This window comes from Syngnathoides biaculeatus, chromosome 20 (assembly GCF_019802595.1).
Source record: "Syngnathoides biaculeatus isolate LvHL_M chromosome 20, ASM1980259v1, whole genome shotgun sequence".
In the NCBI taxonomy this organism is placed as follows: Eukaryota; Metazoa; Chordata; class Actinopteri; order Syngnathiformes; family Syngnathidae; genus Syngnathoides; species Syngnathoides biaculeatus.
This window is the reverse complement of record NC_084659.1, coordinates 1,341,202-1,366,115: the sequence shown is the minus strand read 5'-3', so window position 1 is coordinate 1,366,115 and position 24,914 is coordinate 1,341,202. Positions and strand designations below refer to the sequence as shown.

The window sequence follows — 24,914 nt, the reverse complement described above, 5'->3', positions numbered from 1 at the left end:
ATGAATTTTCCATGACTTTCCAAGTATTATATACAAAATTCCATGACTAATATTGGATTGACTGAAAATCCCATGACATTCCCTGACCCAAGCCAAATATTTTTTATTTACTGGACTTTCCAAGACATGGAAAAGGCAACATTTCTTTCCATGGTAATCAAGAAATTCCCTGCTTTCCTAAATTTAAAACTTTTTAAACCCTTAACTTTGTTTTCCCATCCCATTCCTATTTTTTTATATTTAAGCATATATTTTAGTACATTATTTATTTCATTATTTTTAATTCAAAAACCTTATCCTAACTTCTAACCGTAACCCAGGAGCTGAGACCCTGAATGGTTACGAAATGTATGAAAAATGGAACCTGCTAATATATATATATATATATAGTACGATTAGTCTTCGTGATGTGTGATAGAGGAAAAGAACCAATCCAAGACAGCATGTTCAGATTCATGACGTAAAAATAAACCAATGCATGCTTGTCACAAAGATTAAGCAATGCATGCCTAAGAAAACAGGGCCCATTCAATCGAAAGTGCAGTAATATGTTGGCTCTCCTTATGTGGTGCAACGCTCACCCACATGGATCGCAAGAAAACCAGCGGTCAACCCAAACAACCACGGTAATGACCAAGACGACACCTACGTAAGAGGAGTCATCTTGAGACTCGATCAAGATGATACCTGTTACGTTGCTGTCATCTTGCCACAAGACCAAGATGACCAGTCCTACATAACTGTCCGCAAACAGGGGCAGTCGCATAGGCAAATACTAACCTATCACAACTCTAGAGTTAATACACGCAAACCAAAATGGACGCACGCATTTATCAGACACAAAATACACACCGCTACTGTGACTGCACGAATAGCCTTATGTTGGACTTTTGCCAGGGTGTGGTGAGATCATTTTTGCTCAAACAAATGACCATTAACAACACCAGTAGCAACAAAAGCAACAGCTGAGCTCCCTGAACAAACAGCTAATGGTCCTTGTGGATGGACATTAACTGTCAATGCAGTATGTAGGAACAATGACCAAGACGACGCCTCCTACGTAGGAGTCATCTAGAGACTTGACCAAGATGTTACCTGTTATGTAGCGGTCATCGTAGCTGTCCTCACACAGGGGCAGTCGCATAGGCAATTACTAACCTATCACAACTCTAGAGTTAACACGTGCAAACCATCACAAACACCGATGGATGCACGCATTTATTAGACAAAATCCACACAGCTGCTCTGACTGCACGTATAGCTTGATGGTAGACTTTCACCAGGGTGTTGTTAGATCATTTATGCTCAAACAGATGACCATCAACCACACCAGTCCCAACAAAAGCTGAGCTCCCTCAACAAACAGCTAATGGTCCTTGTGGATGGACGTTAACTGTCGATGCAGTATGTAGGAACAATGACCAAGACAACGCCTCTTACGTAGGAGTCATCTAGAGACTTGACCAAGATGATGCCTGTTATGTAGCTGTCATCTTGCCACAAGACCAAGATGACCAGCCCTACATAGCTGTCCTAACACAGGGGCAGTCGCAAAGGCAAATACTAACCTATCACAACTCTAGAGTTAACACATGGAAACCATCACAAACCCCCATGGACGCACGCATTTATCAGACAAAATCCACACAGCTGCTTTGACTACATGCATGATGGTAGACTTCCGTTAGGGTGTGATTAGATCATTTATGCTCAAACAGATGACCATCAACAACACCAGTAGCAACAACAAGAGCTGAGCTCCGTCAACAAACAGCTAATGGCCCTTGTGGATGGACATTAACTGTCGATGCAGCATGTAGAGATGAAAGTGGACTTTCTTGAAAATTCCTGAAAATATAAATGCAAGCACTGAATGTGTTAAGTCCTGCAAGGGGGGTCCGCCCCCCCCGGAAACTTTTGAAAAAATGGATGGCTGTGGTGCATTCTGGCAATATCTGTGAACAAAATTCAGACAAAAATTGAAAGTAAAATTTCTAAGTCCTGACCAAAAAAAAAAAATAACTGGGCTAGCCCAGATTTTTTTGTCCCCCATTCGCCAATCACTGGATAGCACGAAATCAAATTCGTCATTAAAATGTGCCATCTTATCTCAAGACGAGAGATGAAAGTGGAATGTTGTGAAAATTCCTGAAAATACAAATGCAAGCATGAAGGGGGTCCGGGGGCATGCCCCCCCCAGGATATTTTTGAAAAAATGGATGGCTGTGGTGCATTCTGGCGATATCTGTGGACAAAACTCAGACAAAAATTAATAATAAAATTTCCAAGTCCTGACAAAAAAAAAAAAAAAAAAAAAAAAAAAAAAGGGCAGAAGTTCCCCAAGGGCCAAGCCCAGAATTTTTAAAATATGCCAGTTTATCTCAAGACAAATGAATTAAGTGAACTATTCAGTAAAAAGACATCTAAAATTGTCCTTTTTCCCCACATTATAGTATAGATGTAGAATATACACAAAAATATATCCTAGAATTTCTACACCGTTCAGCAAAACATGTTAAAGAAGTTGATCTGTAGTAATTACTATTAACGTTTAAGTACTACTTACATCGCGTTGTACTGATACACTCGACCACATTGCTCACTATCATAGATATAGATCTAGTAATACTAATAGTATAATCAGTTGCCTTTTATATATATATATATATATATATATATATATATATACACACACACACACACACACACACACACACACAGTCACTCACATTTGAAAAATATACGGGTATGGTCAATCATGCTCACAGATAAAGTTGCGGGTGTGATTATGGATTGCCTTAAAATAACTTACTGGATTAATATAACAAAACTGTAAATTAAAAATAAACAAATACAGAACTAAAATAGAAAATTAAATTTATAACTCAGAAAAGATAATTTCCAATTTCAACTGATATTAGTAAAACATGACGTAAAATTGATTTAAAATTTTTCATCAATAAAAATTCTTAATTTGAAACTATCTGAAGAAAAGCTGAATGCATTGGCCTGTCAAGGAATAAACACGAACGGTCTATACTCGCAATGTTTTGAAAATGCTGAAAGTTTAGTTAGACATAATCGGCGTTCGTGGCAACAAGCTAGCAATACATTGGAACAAACAAACATTTTTGTCGGCAAGCCTGAGGTATTGTTGTTGTGTGGGGGGGGGGGGGGGGGGGGGGGGGCACGCACCATGGGACTGGCGTAAATAGGAGGCCGGCTTGCTAGAACGCGCCTTTATGTGCATGTGTTCAATGGATTGGCCACACCCAAATCAAGCGACGAGGTGGATGATAGTCTTGAGTGTCTCTTTTTTTTTGGGAAGGGGGAGGGGGGAAGCGCCGTCACACTGCCTCGCGATCGACGCAAAGAGAACCCCTGGTGTAACTGAATTTCCTTTGACATGGCTCATGATGTTGATGACTTTCGATGTATATGCGCTTGCATTACGTGAAGCAATTATGAACATGCGCTTCTGTACATGCTCAGTACGGTTAACTTAAATTTCCTGTTTGCGGGTGAATACCAGTTGTTTCGGAGGAGGCTCGTTTAGTTGTTTATGAAATAAACACGAAAATTAATGTCAAGACCACACAAAATAAGCTACGTCTTGAGAGAATGCGAGGGGAGGGGCGTTACTGTTACGAGTGTTAGTGCCTCAACATGGCTACGCTCGTGAAAGCAAAACAACTAACTCAAACGCATGTTCCCTCAATGTTGTCAACTAATATCCGGATTAATTTTAGGCTTTTTATCCTAATTTTTCAGGAGGAATTTTCATGAAAATTTAAAAATCCGGAATTCCGGGAAAAACAGGAGGACTTTAAATCACTGCAAGACAAATGAATTAAGTGAACGATTCAGTAAAAAGATGTCATTTTCCCCACATTACACATATTATCGTATAGATATAGAATATACACGGAAATATATCCTAGAATTTCTCCACCGTAAAGCAAAACATGTTAAAAAAAAGTTGATCTGTAGTAATCACTATTAACGATTAAGTCCCAAACTTGTTACGTTGCGTTGTACTTATACACTCAACCACATTGCTCACTATCTTAGCTATAGATCTAGTAATACTAATAGTTGGTTGCATTTATACAGGTGTGGTCAGTCATGCTCACAGATAAAGATAAAGTTGCGGGTGTGATTAGGGATGGCTTTAAAATAATTTACTGGATTAATATAACACAACTGTAAAACAAAAATAAAAAATACACAACTAAAATAGAAAACTAAAATTTAAAACTCATAAATGATCATTCTAATTTCAACTGATATTAGTAGAACATGTTATAAAACGGAATTTAAAATTTTTCATCAATAAAAATTATTGATCTGACAAACTTTACCTGAAGAAAAGTTAAATGCACTGGCCTGTCAAGGAATAAACACGAACAGTCTATACCCGCAATGTTTTGAAAATGCTGAAAGTTTAGTTCAACATAATCAGCGTTTGTGGCAACAAGCTACTGATACATTGGAACAAACATTCCTGTCGCCAATTGTGATGTGTTGTTGTGTGTGTGTGTGTGTGTGTGTGTGGGGGGGGGGGGGCACACATCACTGCGATTGCTGTGAATAGCCCGGCTTGCTAGAACGCGCCTTTATGTGCATGTGCTCGACGTATTGGCCACACTTGAATCAAGCGATGAGGTGGGTGATAGTCAAACGTCTTTTCTTTTTTGGGGGGGTACGTCGTCACACTGCCTCGCGATCGACACAAAGAACCACTGGTGTAATTGAATTTCCCTTGACATGGCTCATGATGTTGACTTTCGACGTAAATGCGCTTGCAGTACGTGAAACAGCTCTGAACATGAGCGTTCGGCCTAACTTCCTTACATGCTCAGTACGGTTAACTTGCATTTCCTGTTGCAGGGTGAATACCGGTTGGTTTGGAGAACACTTGTTTAGTTAACATTTATGAAATAAACACGTAAATTAATGCCAAGACTACACAAAATAAGCCATTTCTTGAGAATGCGAGGGGCGTTATTGTTACTCGTGTGAGTGCCTCAACGTGGCCACGCTTGTGAAAAATTCAAACGTATGTTCATTCAATGTTGTCTACTCATATACGGATTAATTTTAGGAAAACTTTCCTCAATTTACCGGAGGAATTTGTGAAAACTTGAAAATCCGGATCCGGGAAAATCCGGAGGACTTTCATCACTGATGGAACAACTGTTTTTCGGGAACCCGCTTACACCCTTCGATAAGTACTTGAGGGCCATCCCCGAGACCAACCGTATCGCCTTCTACAGCCTAACACGAGAGGGGCATCATTGGACTGGTGAACAACGACACCGCCAGTGTTGACACCGGCTCGCCCCCTCTCGAGCTATGGAAAAAAAAAAAAAAAAAAAATTTACAGAACCAGATTAACCCCAACAGTCACATAGTAATAGTCAGGTATGGAGTCATGAACTTGGTCTAATTGCGTGGACAGTTCTTGACCTGTTTGGAGATGCATTAAGTCCAGTCAAACCTTAGGACCACGCGGCTTGAGGTTGACCAGGCTCTGCGCCAAGTATTTCATGACAGAGGTCTTGTAAAATTTCCACAGATTTACAAGAACTCTTGCCACGTTTACCACACACAGACATCCAAAACAACCGGTCGGTGGCATGTTCGTGACTTGCGGATTGATGCACCACCGCCAGGCACTGCAGCATTACGCAGACAGCCAGAAGTGTTTTAAGTGCGAGCTCGCCTTGGCACAACAGTTATTCGCGAACCCGCTTACGCCCTTTGATAAGCACTTCAGGGCCAGCCTCAAGACCAACAGTATCGCCTTCTACAGCCCAACACACTAGAGGGGCGTCATGGGACTGGGGAACCACGATGGCACCAGTGATGACAACAGCTCCCCTCATCTCGAGCTATGGCAAAGATGAAGTATTTACAGAAGCAGATTTTGGACATTTTGTCAGGTAGTGAATGTTGAGCTGGCTGTAAAAGCGACAGCATTCATCAATATTCTCCGAGATGAACTCCACAAAATAAACAGAGCCCACCTAGGGAGAACGCAGATGAACACTGCCTGGACGCCTTAGCAGAGTCACGACATTTGAGACCCTCTGCTCAGATTTTACAACAAAGGACAGTCTTCCACAACCCAAAACATTAGGCAAAGACATCCAACTCGCCAAAAAATGCTGGCAGGGACATTAACGACTGCTTACTGAAAGGTTTACAGCAGCAGTCACGAACCCTATGACTCGCCCACCTATGTGCCTCTTTTGGTGCTTGCATATGTCTCGTGGAGCCCTCATAACATACTGTACATCTGATTTCTGCCGTGCGGGCTATGCTAATGACGGAGAGAAAGTTTGTCTTAGTTTGGGTTGCCGTAGTTCAGTGTGCTTGTTGATGTCCACAGGCGCATGGTCAAAACCCAATTGTATTGGAACAAGTATATTGGAAATGCTTTAGACAGAGGTCGCTCAAAGAGAAAAATATGACTAGTAATGAAGTTTTCTACAAGAACGGACAGCCTTTGTGGAGATGGAGGTTCTGCTGTGTGTCTAAAATCATAAATGTAAAGTATCCCAAAGCATTGATCCTCAATGATGCTAACCTACATTTAGTATGATTAGTCTTCATGACAAACACATCCTGACAGCCAAGGCATAATCGCCTGAGCCGGATTCACAAGGGCAGGGGACAGCAAACCTGGAAGCCTGCCAGTAACACTCTGCCAAACATTTAGTACAATTGGCATACTGAGAGAAAAAAAAGAGGAAGAAGTCTTCGTGACAGACTCATCCTGCCATCATCAATGAAACCTAACAGCCAGGGTATAAGCGCCAGAGCCGGATGCACAAGGGTAGGGGATAGCAAACCTGGAAGCCTGACAGTAACACTTTGCCAAACACTTATATTAGTCTTCGCGACAGCGTCAACCTGACACTGTGAAGGAAAATCTACAAACAAGGCATAATAGGCTGAGCCAGATGCAAGGGGGGGGGGGGGGGGAGAAGACACCACCTCTGGAAGCCTCATAGTAATACTCTGCCAAAGTTTTAGTACAATTAGTCTTCGTGGTGTGTAATAGAGGAAAAGAACCAATCCAAGACAGCATGTTCAGATTATTGACCTAAAGATAAACCAATGCATGCCTAAGAAAAAAACGGCCCCATCAACCGAAAGTGCAGTAATACGTTGGCTCTCAGCGTGTGGCGCAACCCTCACATGCAGATCGCAGAAAGCCAGCGGTCAACCCAAACAGCCACGGCAATGACCAAGACGACGCCCATGCAAGAGACGTCATCTTGAGACTCAACCAAGATGATGCCTGTTATGTAGCTGTTATCTTGCCACGAGACCAAGATGACCAGTCCAGATGACCATCAACAACACCAGTGGCAACAACAGCAACAGCTGAGTTCCCTCAACAAACAGTTAATGGTCCTTGTGGATAGACATTAACTGTTGAAATTACACCACCCAAAGCACTGGTGTCATAACTCAAGGCCCAGGGCCAGATCAGGATGCAGCCTGCTTTTATGAGGATGCGGGGAAAATGTGTATTAACCTCCACGATTTTTGTTAAAAATCTGTCCCGTAATTTTCAATTATCATTAATCATAACGTTGCACTATTACAAGCATTAACCAAATGTGGCCTGTGACCCAAAAAAATAAATGTTTTACACCACTGACCTACATTGACAAAATATATGCAGGTAATTAGTTTCTGTCAAGGCTATGAAACAGGAGGGTGCAAAGAAGGCTGTCCTGTTGTTAACAGAAGTGGTCCTCATAACGTCAGTGTACATTTCAGCCACAGGCCAGCCTGTTGTACTCTCTGCAGAGAATAGATTCTTTGACCACAACTACCCGAAAAGAAAAATAATTTGATACTAGAGAGAAACCGCTTCAAAAACAATACATAAAAGATAATGTGCTAACAAAATTTGACCATCTGTCCAGTCTGTTTGGCACTTGGAATGGTTGTAGTACTGACAAATCAGTAGACCAAAAAATATAAAGGTAGTTCAAACAAAGCAAATAACAGTAATACAAGTGTGGACATGCGCTTCATTCAACTTTTCCTTCAAAGTGGCTTCTCACTTAGCTCCCAGCATTTTACTCTTCTACTGCCGTGCCACAGCTCAAGGTGCTGCGCCAAAGACCTCCCCAGTGGTAGTCAAGGTGATCGTGCCCTGGCGCTTTCTTGTGGTTCTCAGTAATGCAGCAGAGCACTCCCGGTGTCAATGAAGGTGATGGGGTCTTGGTGTTCCCTCATGGATCTCCCAGGCATTGCATTTTACTGAAAAATGTACCCCCCCACCAAAAAGAAATTACCATTTACATTGTATTCATGTTTGTGTATTTCGAAGCAAAACAATTTTTATTTATGCAGTTTTTACCACTATCCATGAATTGTTTTGCACATTTTTCTAATTTATTGGACCTTGCAGTCAGTGCACAGCTCCAGTTTTTGCCCCTTTTCGCAACCAATAACCACTGGTTGCCTTTATTGCCAAAGAAGTCTTAATAATTCTGAATGATAACTCACATAAGCACACTTGGGAAAAAAAAAAAAAAAAAAAAAGAGCAAATGGAAATTAATTAATTCACAACTTGTGAAAAATGTGCTGCCTTCAACATGGCTTCTCACTTTTAGCCTGCCCCTTTACTCTTCCTCTGCAGTGTCACTGCTCACTGTGCTGTGCCAAAGAGCTCCCCAATGGGAGTCAAGGTGATGGTGTCCTGGAGACATCTTTGATCCTCTGACAGTCATTGAATCTTGCAGTGAAATATCCCAGAAACTGTAGCAAGACAAAAATCAAAATGTTGTATTTACATTGTTTTCACGTCTATTTACAATCAAAACAACTCTTATTTGAACAGTTAAGAGTATACCTGAATTCCTTTTACCTGTTTTTTTTTTTTTTTTAATTCATTGGACATTTCAGTCAATGCACCTCTCATGACTTTCTGGTATTTTAGCAGACAGTCAAGGACCGCTGCCTGTATTTTGTAATTACGTGTTGCCATAGAAGTCTTAAAAATTGTGATGGAGGGCGGGATAACTGAATTGTACATGTTGCCATTGAATTGTACATGTGGTGATTGAAATTTAAAAAAAAATAAAAATAAATAAATAAAAAAGTCTAGTGTCATCCCTGTAAACAATCTAAAATAGATATAGAAATGTTAACCACATAAGATTATTCACTTCAATGTCTAAACGAAAAAATATGAGGGGAGAGCACACCAGTCATGGTCAAAGTTGCGGAAGTCTCATTCGACATCTAAGTGGTAGCCATATTGGCTGCGTTTACTGTCCGTGACGTCACTTCGGACATTCGGCATTGAAAACACGCTGTGGCTTCTAATGTAGGACATGCCCCTTCAGACACGGAAGCGCTTTTCGAAGAAAACATCCCACAACCGAGTGAGGTGTCCAAGGCAATACGACCCTACTGTTTCGAGCCACATTTAGATAACATGTGGCTCAAGGCGAAACCACCTCCCCGACCTATCCACTTCAGCGCAGCGGTGATAAACCCCCACTTCCACGACGGACATTAGCCACCACGGTGGCGAGCCACCCTTGTCGAGCAATGTCCAGCAATGCAACGAGGCGGCATTTTGGCTAACATGAAGGAACAACGAGCTACCTTCCCAGAGGTAAAACTAATAGAAACAAAAGGAATCCACTTGAGGGTGGTCCTGCCATGTACGTCACTTCCTGCTTCTACTCAAAAAAAATAAATCCAGAGAGCATTTTCATGGCGGGAGTTACAAAAAGCGGTGTACCTCAAAATCATATTTTGTGGTGGGAAAAGCGCATGGGTTCATGTCGGCTGCAGTTTTTTCAATTAATAATACACTAAAAATCATGCATTTCATGACAGTGGCACTTAAACAAGGGGTGATAAGCACACTTGAGTTAAAATTAAGAGCAACTAAATTTACATCCATTGGAAACTTACACGTGTCCAGTACATTTACCATTTGTAATTGGTGTCATCATATGGACAATACAGGGTTCCTAAAAAGAAAAAAGAAGTGCAATGAGTTCAAATCCCAGCCATCCTTGTGCGAACATGTGATCATTTTTTCTTCTAGATGGCTCCTTCTTACAGGCTAATGTCAACGTCACGACTGCTGTAACATTACTACACACCCACACACAATGATGGATGTTGGTTTAGGGTTCGGCCCCACCCAAGATGGCGGACCATGCAGGATAAAAAAAAAAAAAAAAAGTCGGAAGGACTGTGCTCAGGGTTCGACCAAGATGGCGACCGAGGCAGACGCTTGTTATCGCAGCTGAGCATTTTTGGATCTCTATCCCTTACTCCTGCTATGTGAGTTTTACTATGCGGCTATAAATGTCTACAAACAGTGTTTAAACAACCTCCCGGAGTTTTGGGACGCTTGTCCCACAATTTATAAAAGGATATTTTTTCCCCCACGGCGGACGATAAACAGCTAAGCTTAAGCTAAGCTAAAAACAAGTCAAGGCTAATCTAAAGAAACAACGGAGTGACTGTACCGAACTTAACTAAACTTGACCATGCTAAGCGATAAAGGAACAAAGCGCAAAGACAAGAATAAAGGAGTTGCCTACCAAGAAGGAATGATTTTTGGCGTGCCCCTTGACGTGAACAAGGCTCGGAGTTCCTCCGCTAATGCTACGTCCAAGACTTCTTTCCATCCTTCTTCGGTCAATATGGACCATGACTATGACTGCACATGTCTGCAACCCACCCAGCTCGATGGTGATGATGATCTAGTTCCTCTGCCCATCTGCCACAGATACTCCAGTCAAACCAAGAGAGAAAACAAAAGGCAGAGATGTCTTTAGCTGATCTACAAGCTAGCATCCTCACTGCAATCAATGTGCGCACCGACAACTTGGAAGGCATGATTACTAAGAATGCGGTGAGCATTGATGCCCTTAAAAAAAAATAAGTTGATTTTGCTTTTGCTGAAGTTGAATCTCTTAAATCTGACATGAAGGAAGTCCAGGCTGCTAGCGTAAAATATGAACAACAGATTGCAGACTTGCAGCAAAAGGTCAATGAAGCAGAACGTTATACTCGCAGATGGAACCTCAGACTTCATGGCATCCCTGAAGACAACCCAGAAGACATCAAGGCCAAAGTTATCAACATTTGCTGTTCTATGTTGCCTGGTTCTCAACAGAAAATTACAGATAATATTGACATTACACATCGCCTAGGGAAATACCAGAGTTCCCAAAACCAACCAAGAACCACCATCATCCGCTTCACAAACAGATCCACAAGAGATCTTCTGTGGAGAGTGGCAAAAAAGAGCGAATACCTCAAAAACCACAAGCTGAGATTTACTGAAGATCTAACAGCTGAAGACAAGGCAATACGCAACAAGCTGTGGCCAATGATTGAAGCGGCAAAGAAAAATGGGAAAAAGGCTCACTTTGCAGGCACCCATGTTATCATCGATGGAAAAGAAACACGCCCAGAGAATAGTGATGGTTTGCAGGCTAATACCCCATCCAGTGGTGCATCCACTCACAGTTAAAAGGTCGCTGAACTCAACGCAACTTCACTCAGGATGATCAACAAAGAAAATTGAAGAAGAATGAGGAGGAACAGAAGTGCCTTTACAGGTTGTAGAATACTGAAGACAACAGACAATACAAGGGCTCGTTATCACAAGTATGGCTAAAGTTTTAAGGGAGGAGCGTTAAAATTCAAAGGACAATTTTGGACCTTTATCTCTTCCCACTTAACTTCTTGTCCTTTTCTGGATTAAAAGTTTAAGTGTTGCTAAACTTCTATATGTTCTACCTCATTGATGGTATGTTTAACACTGGTTTATATGTTAATAGGTACATTTTTAAATTTTCAGGGGTAGAGATTTTTTTTTCTCTTCGTTACTTGAAACTATCTTTCTATAGTTCTTGTTCTTAGTAATTTTTTTTTGTTACATTGTCTTTGTTGTTTCTCTTAATGTCAGGGGGTTAAGACAAAACATTAAAAGGAAAGCTTAATTTTTATTTGCAAAACAACAAAAAACTGATTTCGCTTTCTTTCAGGAGACACTCGCTTAAGAACGATACAACTTTTTGGAAGACCCAATGGGGCAATGACATCTGGTTATCTCATTGTTCAGAAAGAGCAGCAGGTACAGCTGTTTTAAATAATTCCTTCAATGGGGAAAATCTTGCACAGTGAAGCTGATACTAAAGGTCACTTTCTTATTATAATTATTATTACCAATGATACCATAATTTTCTTAGTTAACATATATGGATACAATTCAAAAAGTGAAAATGATACCCTATTCGGAGTTTTAGAATCTCGTTTCCTGTATTGGCTCTCTAAATATCCAAGCGCAAAAATAATAATGGGCGGTGATTTTAACATTGCTCTTAACGGTCTCAAAGATAGGTGGCCTCCGCGCTCTAATCCCTCATTAGCATCTACTCTAATACAGTTCATGCATAAATTTGATTTGATTGATATATGGAGAGAAAAAAATCCTGGAATGTCCTTATATACTTGGAATAATAAAACTAACACTAGTTTGTCAAGAATAGATTTTTGGCTGATTTCCAATGGATTTGACAAAAATGTCATTACTGTCAATATTATTCCAACTCCTCTTACTGACCATAAAGCAATATCAATACAAATCCTTCTAAACCCTCGTACCTGTCGTAGGAATTCTTACTGGAAATTAAACAGCTCTATTCTTAAACATGAAGCTGCTTCTAAGACCATCCGATCTTTAATTGATCATTACTGGCAAAAAGCCTTACTTGAAAATAAGTTTTGCACTAATTGGGAACTTTTAAAATTCGAACTATCAAAATTTTTGAGGACATACAGTAGTTCAGTTGTTAAAGCAAAAAAAGCTGAAGAAGAAAACATTATCTCAGAAATAACGGCTTTGACACAAAAAAACAGAGCTAACTTATCTGAAAGTGAATCTCATCTCTTAATACAGTTACAACTTAAATTAGATGATTTATATAGGATGAAAGCTGAGGGGGCTTTTATTAGAAGTAGAAGGAGGTGGATGGAGGAAGGAGAACAGAATACTGCCTATTTTTTCCGGCTTGAAAAATCTCATGGCAAACTTAATACTATACAAAAACTAAACATTGACGGAAACATCACAGACGATCCCAAAAAGATAGCTAAATACTGCTCTGATTTTTATACCAAACTCTATGATTCTAAATACTGTGAAGACCTCACCAGCCACTTTATGGTATCTCTCACAAACACTAAGTCAATTGATCTCGGCCTGAAAGAGTCCTGTGACCAACCACTAATAATACAAGAAATTATCTCAGCAATAGATCATCTTAAATTAAATAAATCCCCAGGTACAGATGGCATTACTTCCGAATTTTACAAAGCTTTTTCTAAGCAGTTAGCTCCCTTCCTCCTCGCTCTCTTCTCAGAATGTATTCATAATGAATCCCTCCCTCCAACTTTAACTCAAGGCCTTATAACTTTAACACCCAAACCCAAAAAAGATTTACTTCTTATTGATAATTGGCGCCCAATATCATTACTAAATAATGACTACAAAATTTTTGCCTCAATATTTGCCAGAAGAATGAAATTTGTTTTAGATTATATAATTGATGAGACTCAATCTGGTTTTATGAGAAATAGACACATTTCCAACAATATAAGATTAGTTCTTGATTTAATTGACTATGCAGATCTATGTCCAGACGAAAGTTTCATCCTTTTCTTAGATTTCTATAAGGCTTTCGATACAATTGAACATAACTTTATATTCCATGCACTAGACAAGTTTAATTTTGGCCCACTTTTCAAAAGTGCTGTCCGAACAATGTACAAAAATGGAAACTCATCTATTAAACTGCATGCTGGCACTTCCCCCCGATTTCCTCTTAGACGTGGAGTAAGACAAGGATGTCCAATATCACCCTCTCTCTTTCTTCTTTGTACACAGCTTCTCACCGACTCTATTAAGCTCAGCCCATTGAAAGGTATTCTAATAGCAGACAAAGAAATTTTCATAAGTCAGTTGGCCGATGATACTACACTTTTCTTAAAAAATAGATGTCAGATTCCTCTTGCTATTGATGTGGTTAACACATTTTCTCTCGCCTCTGGGCTCTGCTTAAATATTAAAAAATGTGAACTACTTGCCCTCAAGACTTGTAATATCTCTTCAATCTGTAATATACCTGTAAAAGACTGTGTCACATATTTAGGCATATTTATAAATAAAGATATGGAAACTAGATGTGATTTAAACTTTAATCCTGTTATCGACAAAACTCAGAAAAAACTTAATCAGTGGCTGCAAAGGGATTTATCTTTGAGGGGCAGAACTTTATTAACTAAAGCTGAAGGTATATCCCGGCTCACCTATGCTGCCTCATCGCTTGGTGTTAATAAAAACATTCTAAAAAATATCGACAAAATGCTCTTTAACTTCGTATGGAAAAATAAAACTCACTATATTAAGAAATCGGTTGTAATGAACACTCATGACAAAGAGGCCTTAATTTTTTAGACTTTCAAACATTAAATAATACTTTTAAAATTAATTGGCTGAAGCACTTCATTAAAGACCCCTCCTCAATTTGGAATTTCATACCAAATTTTGTCTTCTCTAAAGTAGGTGGCCTACATTTTCTTTTACTGTGCAATTACAAGATTGAAAAAATCCCATTGAAATTATCAAACTTTCACAAACAGATGCTTCTCTCATGGTCTTTATTATATAAACATAACTTCTCTCCGCACAGATATTACATATGGAATAACAAAGACATAACATACAGAAACAAATCCTTATTTTACCCTGCCTGGTTTTCTCATAATATACTACTGGTTCACCAGCTGTTTGATTCCGATGGCTTGCTGTTTACATATGAAGAATTTATTTCAAAACACAATGTGTTAGTCCCTACTGACGAATTTAAAATAATCATTAATGCAATTCCTGCTGGTGTCTCTTTGCTATTTAGAAGCCCAGCGGACCAAATACCAGCTCCATTGCATCTTGATCCATCTAAAAGCGAAGTAGGCAGGATTTGTTTCTCGAGAACACGTAAAAACAATCATTCCATACGTACTTTATTTCAAAGGGACATAGTGTCTCTTCCTCACATAACATCTTATTGGAATCAATTATTACATAATCTTGACTGGAAAAGAATCTGGATCTTACCAACTAGATATATGATTAACAACAAAATAAAAGAAGTATCTTTTAAGTTAATTCATCAAATTTATCCTTCCAAAATATTTATTTTACAGCGTTTTAAAAAACAAATTGATACTGATTGCTCTTTCTGTTCAAACTGCCCTGAAGATAATTTTCACTTATTTTGGTCTTGCCCTGTCTCCAATAATTTCTGGAAAGATGTTTGTATTTTTATTTCTACTTTTATTGACAACAGTTTTACTCTTTGTTTTGAAAATATACTGTTTGGTTTCACGTCTTTTACCTCGTCTAAAAACAGACACTATTATATGATTAATCTTATAATTTTACTAGCTAAGTTTCATATTCATAAATGTAGGTGTATAAATAAAAATCCTTGTTTTATTTTCTTTCAAAATGAAACTAGACAGTATATTCATACCATTAAGAATTCTATGAACGCTAAAGCCATTAAAACGGTAAATTTGTGTAGTTTATTTCATGTTTTTTTGTAGAATGTAATCTTCTTTTTGACCCCCTTGGCAAATTGTCTTCTGAGTTGAATTGTATTGTTCTGTTTAATGTTCAATAAAAAAAAAAAAAAAAAAAAAAAAGGCGGACCATGCTCGTCCAAACCTAACATGGCGGACGTCGACTTCGCATCCGCCCTCAGTCAAGATGGCGGACCATGCATATTGGAAAAATAAGTAACTAAAATGGCGGACGTCATTTTCGCGCCCGTCATCAACCAACAATGTGGACCATGCGGTCCAAACCCAAGATAGCGGACGTCGATTTCGTATTAGACAACACGTAATACAGCAACAATCGGTTTCGTACTCGACCACAGTGTAAATCTCAGACATCGATTTCAAATCGACAACGAACTAGACAAATTATTGTTGTTTTAGTCATGTGTGTAGTTACCTTTGACAATTATTTGTTCATTATATTTCAAGCACACTTTCGAAATAAATAACCATATCCAAAAACAAAATTCATTCGTAACTTACTTGTGCTGTGCCCACGGCCATTTTACACTTGGACGTCTAATCGCACTTCAAATCGAAGTCACCCAGGTGTGCATATGCTGCCACTTTGCCGTCTGCTTAAAAATGGCTTCTCACTTTGAGCAGTGACATTTCTCCTTCCTCTCCGTCTTCCTCTGCTGTGTGACTGGTCACTGTGCTGCGCTAGAGCGCTTCCCAGTGGAAGTTAAGATGTTCGGGGCCAGGCACCATATTGTGTTACTTCCATTAGTTGCATCCTCCAGTAAAATGTGCCAGAATCAACAGTAAAAAAAAAAAAAAAATTATATTTGCATTATACTCAAGTTTGTGTACCTGAATTAATTTTTGCCTTTTTCACTTTTATTGGACATTGCATACTCGTGTATGAAATGCGCTATACAAATAAATTTGCTTTGCTTTACAATGATGCCAATGACAGAGGCTCCGGCAGATCCAATATACAAGCCATTTGTTCTCAAAGATGTTGATTGTCTTGCTCGCTTGCCTCAAATCTCTTCTGGTAGTAATGCATGGGTGCCTAGTTTTGTGGAAACGTTACAGGGGTATACACTCTGCATGGGAGACTGGAGACATGCAGCATCTAGATCATGCACAAGTATTGAACAACAAGAAATCGAGACAACTGCAGGTATGCTTAACGTACCCAATGGCCGCAGCTATCAGAGAGAGGATCCCCACACCTGTTACAGCCACACCCACTTCTTTCCCCTATGTTAAACGACCCACTTGAGCACTTGACTAACTGTACTAAACTTTGGACTGAACCGACTGGATGTCACCCTGGACAGTCTGGTTCGGAGGAGGCCATGTTCAGGACAGCGATCCTGGCAGGTCTCCCTGGACCAGTACATACCACTGTTAAAGCTGACCCTGACCTCATGTCTGGAGATGAGCCTAGATTTAGACGAGACTTAGTGCATCACCTTAAAATTTATTTAAACTCCAAAAACAACTTCTTAAATTACAGGTCATTTTTTGGCAGGTACAGCCACCGAGACAGGCAGGTTTCTCTCCTCGCGAGACTTGAACTGGTGTCTTTGCTTTCTTTTTTGTCTTGTTTAATGAATGTCTGACTGTTGAACCTGATATTTACTTAACTAGAAACAGTAACTGAATTGGAGCAGAGCAAAGCATTTCTTCATTGCAGGCAGAAACAGTAACTGAATTAGAGCAGAGCAAAGCATTTCTTCATTGCAGACAGAGCAGTAACTGAATTGGAGCAGAGCAAAGTATTTCTTCATTGCAGTCAGAAGCAGTTACTTTATACTATTTAGAATTATTCCTACATTAATCTCCTATTTATCCTACATTTGCTCAAATCCTTAAATCATCTAATTGATCACCCTTTTGGCTTACACTCGGAGGAAAATATAGCACTAATCACTTGTAATCTTCTGGATCAGAGAACAGGTCTGGAAGAGAAGTCATAACATCATCATCATGGTCAACAATATCACTGTCATTACCCTGTTGTGCCAATAGTGGAGATATTTCTGCCAATTTTGAATTTGTCGGGGCAATGGCAGTGGTTATAAGTTGGTTAAGTGATGCCTTTATGCAGGGAATACAACAACATCCACACAATGCAAGAATAGCTGCAAACAGCAATAGAAACTAGGACAGAGAACACCAAATTTCTAGATTTGCAAAACTTTTTTTTTTCTTTCCCCCACCACTCAGACCTGGTTGATGTGTTTACACCAGAGTGCTCCTTCATCTTGTGGTTCAGGGTGCGGAGGCCTTGAATGGCCCTTGTGCGTGACCCATTAGGTGCTGTGATATTTGGAATAAACAACACTGGTCACCGAACATTGAGCAGTCGCCACCCTTCTCGGCCAGGAGCATGTCGACCGCTATGCGGTTCTGGAACGTCATGAGTGAGGTTGCAGCTGGTTGTTCCCTTATGGCAATAAAGCTTGCTTCCGTATAATTACCTAGTTTCTGTACATTGTAATGTATGTAGTTGATTCTGTCAACGTTTTTATTCAGAGTTATCCAAAACAAGATGGATTCACATCCTGCAGCACTCTCGTTAACCAACTTATACTCATCTGGTATGCAGTTGGGATGCCATTTGCATCAATGTATGTCAGATCTCCATCTTTCCAAGAGGACCTTCACCTTCGCAAGAACCCAAGGGGAGGTCCAAAGATGGATGCGGCCAATTGTATATCCTCTGCTTTGGATTGAAACACAGTCACAGATAAAAGCAGTGACACCAGTGTACACGTTCCTGCTGCATTTATCAGTGTGTCATACAACTTTTGACCAACACACCACCACAACAAATCGCTGCATGGGAGCAGTGGGACAGTTTGCAGATGGATATCATGACACCATGTTTTGTTGAGACTTCCCACCTTAAAATCTGTCCTGTAAAGCTAACACAGGAGAAATCAGCCAATGCAACATTAGTAGATAATATCAGTTTATCATTTACTGCCTTAGTTGTTGGATAAACACTTTTCCATTTCTGACAAGTGGTGTTAGGAGTTGTTTTAGTCATTACCTCCAGGGTACATTGTGTTGGGATTTCTGTTGGAATGACACACATTAGTGGCCCAGGGCCCGTGCATGTGATGTAACTATAGTTTACCTTGTTAGGTGCATTCTACATTAATAACAACCAGTTTTGTTTCCTATTTGTAAAAAAGACAATCATAATAATGAAAAAATGTTCCTCAGGTTTTTCGGTTCAAATACTCCCTCCATAGTATACGTACACTTTTGTATGGCATTCGGGTCTAAGGTAGCATTAAATTGGCAAATGATGGGAAGAAAGTGGGGTTTCATTGAGCGTAAGCCCAAAGATGGAATCCCCAGCAATTAGACTCTGCCAAGGAATTGAATAAGTGCTGAACTGATTCACTGGGAGGCACACATGGAGTCCTCCTCACATGCCTCATGCCTCCCGCATAGTTGTTTACCAAAGTTATTTGAAATGAGGTTGCGCCTCTTTATCTTATGTGTGGTAGGCATAGTTGACTGAGTATAATTATTGGTTCTGTTGTTATGTATTTTTGTCAGCTTTGCAGGTGTCCAAAAGTAGCATATGAACAAAAATATCATTACGGCTCTCAATGTTGCAGCCCAACATGCTATCATATTATTTAGCCATTTTGAAGTCATGTCGACCAAGTCACCCCTAAATGAGTCAAGTGTCTTTTAAATCTTCACCAGCCTTCAGGTATTTTCAGATACTATAAATCTGCACCCACCGTATGCTGGTCTTTGCTCACCTTTCCCCTTGGGTGACTCAGCTGAGATGACCTTTTACAGTGTGTAAGGTGTATCCACGTGGTTCTTTCTGCTATTTTGTCCATGTCATTCAGATCTTGCTCAGTCTACGCCAGTGTTCGGGTAAAACTGCATGTACAGTAGATGTTAATTCATAAACAGACATAGGATGAATAAACAAATGGCAGTAATAGGGTTATTAAAGCACAGTAACTTGTTACATTTTTTTTTTTTTTGATGGTGTAGTGCAAGGATGTCAAACTCATTTCTCTTGCGGGCCACGTTGTAGTTCAGGCTTCCCTCAGAAGGACACTTCAAGTGAAGGCAGCGTGGGATTGATTCCCGCTCAGTGATGGTGTCGACATCTGCACTGCGACTGGCTGGCGACCAGTTTGGGGTGTAGTCTGCCGCTGCCCGAAGTTAGCTGGGATTAGCTCCAGCTCTCTTTCCGAATAAATACAGAAGGGTTGCGTCAGGAAAGGCATCCGGCGTAAAAAAAAAAAATCAAAAAGACAGTCACGGCCGCACCACCATGACAGTGGCACAAAAATGGCTTCGCACATCAATGCTGATAAAATTCTCAATTTGTTTCTAGTCCTATCAAATTGATGCATGTGAAATTTCCTAGTGACACGCCATTAGAAAACATTTTTTTTGTTTTTCAAGAGAACCTAATGGATACACAGAATGCCCCACCTTTTTTTTTTTTTTGCATTCGTTATCAATTAATAGCATTGGTATTATCTCTGGATCTGTGATAACAACACAATCTTTTGGACAGGTTTTTTTTGTATGTAGTTATCCAATTTGTTTTGTTTTTATTTTATTTTATCTATTTTTTGGGGTGGGACCCTGAGTGGTTCCCACAGGTACCACTCAAAAAGAAAAATGAAAATAACGGGTAGCGTTTTCATCCAACACCCAACAGTAAAATGTAACTGTTTAGTTGCCATTATGACAGCAGTCTCACTCCCATGTCTAACCGGACTACAGCAGTATCCCAAACAGTGTTTTGAATGGAATGAGACCCTTACGTGCTTGTAATGTATGTATAGTTAGACTAAATCTATCATTGTGTCCAAATTACCCCTACGTGTGATTGTGAATGTGGCTGTTTGTCTCCATGTGACCTGCAATTGGCTGGCAACCAGGTCAGGGTGTACCTTGCCTGCTGCCCATTGACAGCTGGGATAGGCTCCAGCCCTCCCCGCGACCCTTGTGAGGATAAGCGGCTAAGAAAATGGATGGAGGGATGAATGGATGTGTAGCTTGAGGAAACTGACCACGTTTTGGATGCACATTCCCTTGTGGATTATGTCCCACACAGATCAAACAAGCCCTACAAAAAAGTTTTTTTCCATACAAGTTAAATCCATGGATCATGTAATGCCTTTGTACCAGGGCTACCATTTCCCCTGTTGAGACCTGAGACTTCCCATGGCTCAAGATTGCCGCCCACTTAAAAAATGTTGTTGTTTTTTTGTATCTGTGCTGACATAATTCCCATTTTGTAATGTAGTACCTTATTTTTTCCACATTTTTAGTTCTACTGGTAAGCTTTCTTGTTGCATTTTGTTTAACACATCTCAAAGTATGTCTTCATTTGTTACATGGTCAGCTAATCCCATAAAGGTTTTAGCTGCTGCTTCTTTTGCTATTTTATCTGTAAATCCATTTCCTAATGATTCTTTGTCTGTATTTTATGTGTGTACTGCACATTTACATATGGCTATTTCTTTTGGTAATTGAACTGCTATGAGCAAATTTTGTAGTAGCTCTGCATGTGTCACTGCGTTCCCTGTAGTTGTCGCTATTCCTCTATTTTTCCAGTATTGTCTGTATAGATTGTGATACCACCGTGAATACAGCAGCATCTGGTCTTAAATTGTTTAAGACTGTCCAATAAGATATTGTCTGTACAGTTCAGTCGTCCCAATCCAAATCTGGCTCTTTTTCTGTCCAATCAGGAACATTTCGTACTACCAAAACAAATTGTCCCAAACTCTTCCACTCCTGTTGTAATGACGTGTGTGGTGACCATTCCTTGTGTAGTGCATTTACTTTGTCAGTCAGTCTTGTTCCTGTCACCACAACTGATATACCATCTGAGTACAGATAATCAGGATTTTTTTATGGTGTGGGTTGTTATAAGTTTACAGTATCTTATAGTACATAGTCACGTGCAATGAGTCACTTCCTACGTCATTTTGTGGTTGTTCAATCACGTCTTGAGCTGTTTGCAGCAAGAAATCTCCTGTTCTTGTGGGAGGTTTGTTTGGAATATCTAAGGTGTAATAATAGAGCGCTGGATTCCTATTTTGAAAGATATTTAACTGTCCTCCCAGTAATTTCTTTTTTTCTTTTTACTTCTATTTTTCCTGTCAGAGAGGGAATTAAGCCCAGTCCTAGTTTCAACAAGCCATCTCTTCCCAAAAAACGTACGGGGCAAATTAAAACGCTGCATTTTGGGAGCACTAGTTGTGACATTTTTGATGGCGAGATGGCTGCTCTCTTCCTCATCTTTGGCCACAATTATTAAATGTTTCGCATAAAGCTCCATAAATTTCTCCTTCCTCTGTCAGAAAGGTGTCAACTTTCTTTTTCTTATTTTGTAGCACTCTTTCTGCGTGTAGTGCTTGGTTAACGTAATGTTACAGGGTGCCAGTCGGTTTGTCAACCCAATGTTTTTCAACCCATTGTTTTGTAGGATTATTTGAATTTGCATGAAGAGCATTTTTTTTAATTGCCCTTGATACACACTCCCTGGAGTGTGATCTTCAGGAATGCCTCTGTTTGCTTTAAAACATGCAGTCATTCCAATTATATATTCTTCAAATGGTTCATTGTTATTTTATTTTGCTCTTCCAATGGCAGAACAAAATTTTTTTTCCTAAATCTAGGAGAGGTGCGCGATATTAACCCTTGAACTCCCTGCTGCTGTGAGAAAGTACTTTGCTGTCATCCAAATGTATTGTACTTCCAGACCATTTAATTGGTAAGATTTTCTCAAGTCTTGCGTTCCCTGGGTGAATTATGTTACATCAACTTTATGAGATGTGATACCTTTTATGGCCGTTTTCACATCATCTTGAGTCCAGCCTTTTTTGTTGTTGTTGTTTTTTTTTTTTTGCGTGTGTGTGTTTCTCTTATTTTATCCTGCAGGTTAACTATATATATATTTTTTGTGTTATATATTTTGAGCTGGCCAGCAAAGTCATATTGTGTTATCCACAAATTTAGATGTTTTGTTTTAGTAGGACATTTGCTTTCTACAAACTTCTAGTCCTTACAGATCATTATTATTTTTTTTTCAGATGTTGTGTTTCAACTATTTTGCTATTTATCAACTATTTTGCTGTGTGTTTTTCCCCTGTTGGAGTCAGTGGTTCATCTAGGGTGACTATACTGACTTCCCCCTGAACAGGGTGACAATTACGTCCGTTTGAGGTAATTCTCAAGCTTCTACCACAAGTGGCGCAGAATTCTTACCTCTGCATCCTCAAACAGTTGTCACTCAATTTCCTTTTCAAATGAGGTAGCGAACCTCCACTCACACTTTTACCAACTCCCGGAAACTTTATTGTCACAACACACTGTGCAATTGATGGGCTTCTCAGGGACTCAGCAAGCCCTGCAATGGACTCAACCCCTATCGACAATCTTGGCTGGACAGGCCTTCCACCATTTGTTTGTACATTCACCACAAACACCAGTGAACTTGTTAGGACATGACCTATTGATTAAGACGCGTGCCTCCATCTTATGTGGCTCTAAAGGACTTGTTGTTTTCTTCCCAAATGGACAGATAATGCCAGGAGCTGACACCGTCTGCCACTCTGGACAATGGTTTATGACACCTGAGATTGAACACACTCCAACTGTGGACATTTATAGGGCCCGACTTGAACCAGAAACACCACTCAAACCTGGTCTCATACATCAATTTCTGTTGTGGAAGCCCTGGTTAAACACTCTTAGGGCTTACCTGCCTCCACTAGATCCATACCATTGCACACTATATTACGACTGCAACCACGATCTAGTATAGAGTACATGGAAAACTTTGCATGTATACAAGGTGATGCTTGGGACATTACATCCACACATATATACGCAGCAAGGGAGGGTGTAGCCGCATCCTGCTCTCTTACACCAGATCAAATGACATGGTTCAAAATGCAGGAAGAGTCAGAACCACACATTTCACTCTTTCTGTCTCCAGGACACGAGACCCAACAACTGGGACCTATGGTGAAACGACTGACTCAAATGACTGACTGGGAAGACACACCACTCCCTAACATAAAGATCTCCAAATCAGCAGATATATACTGCATCATTGTTCCTGACGGACCTCTGACAATTAATATGAGCATATTAGAACACGGACGGGACTACTCTGACCATGACGACGCCGAGTCAATGTTAAACGAACTGCCTAAATTAGTTTGGTCCTGTGGACCCTTTGATGTTGGACATTGTACTAAGACACCAGACATTAAAATCTCTGCTTTTCCAGGATCTCATGTTTACAGACCTCAATATCCTTGGCCCGCGGCTGCTAACCAGGGGATGGAGGACACTCTCACTGGCCCGTGGAATCTTGGAAACATTCACCTCCTCGTGGTGTACACCACTCGGGTAACACTTACCGTTAAGAGCCGTTAATTATGTAACGACCACACCATTGTTACCTGTACCAGACCCCCACTCTACCACCACACCTGATTTGAAATACTTCACAGCGATTGATTTGGCAAATGCATTCTTCTGTGTCCTACTCGCACCTGTGCGTAGACACTTGTTTACATTCAAATATCAGGGACAGAATTTGCAATACACCAGGTCGCCACAAGGCTTCCAAAATTCACCTGGAATTCTTAATCAATGTTTGAAATCATTGCTGTAGGATCTAGAGCTCCCAGACGGATGTAAAGTCCTGATGTATGTTGATGACCTCCTGTTGGCAGTCGCAACAGCAGAGTCGTGTTTGTCTCTAACTAAACTGCTGAACTCTCTGTCCAACCTTTAACTAACGACAGGGTCCTGTTCACTGATGGTTGCTGTTATCGTAAGCCGAATGGCTCTTTGGCTGCGGCGGCTGCCGTAGTGGAGCAGCAGCCCTCAGATGACTTTTTAACTGTTTCCTCTTCCGTACTAACATCTGCTCCCTCAGCCCAGGCAGCGGAAGTGCTCGCAGTCTGTCTCGCACTGGAACTGGCAGTCGGAGAATCTGTCACTGTCTCTTCTGACTCAGCTTACACTGTCTCGGCTGATGTGTTGGACCTGTCTGCATGGAACCAGAATGACTTTAAAACAGCCAAAGGTACCCCAATTGCACATTTGACACTGATCTAACGATTAGACAAAACCCTGGCTAAACCTTCAGCTGTGGCTACCATCAAGGTCCCTGGGCACTCCAAATCCACTTCAACCACAGCCCTCGGCAATAATGCTGCCGACCTGGCTGCCAAGCAGGCTGCGG

General features: G+C 40.3%; 1 long non-coding RNA gene across 2 annotated transcripts; it reads right to left on the bottom strand.

Annotated features, from left to right (window-relative positions):
- Window positions 1–6,049: 6,049 nt before the first annotated feature.
- LOC133493298 (uncharacterized) lies at window positions 6,050–16,326 on the bottom strand. 2 transcript variants are annotated; one of them, XR_009792924.1, is made up of 4 exons: window positions 16,175–16,326; window positions 9,959–10,017; window positions 8,638–8,788; window positions 6,050–8,286 (listed from the first exon to the last, which is right to left on the bottom strand). It is a non-coding gene; the product is annotated as an uncharacterized LOC133493298 (long non-coding RNA). The 2 variants fall into 2 exon arrangements; XR_009792923.1 differs by lacking the exon at window positions 16,175–16,326 and adding an exon at window positions 10,600–10,769.
- Window positions 16,327–24,914: the final 8,588 nt, after the last annotated feature.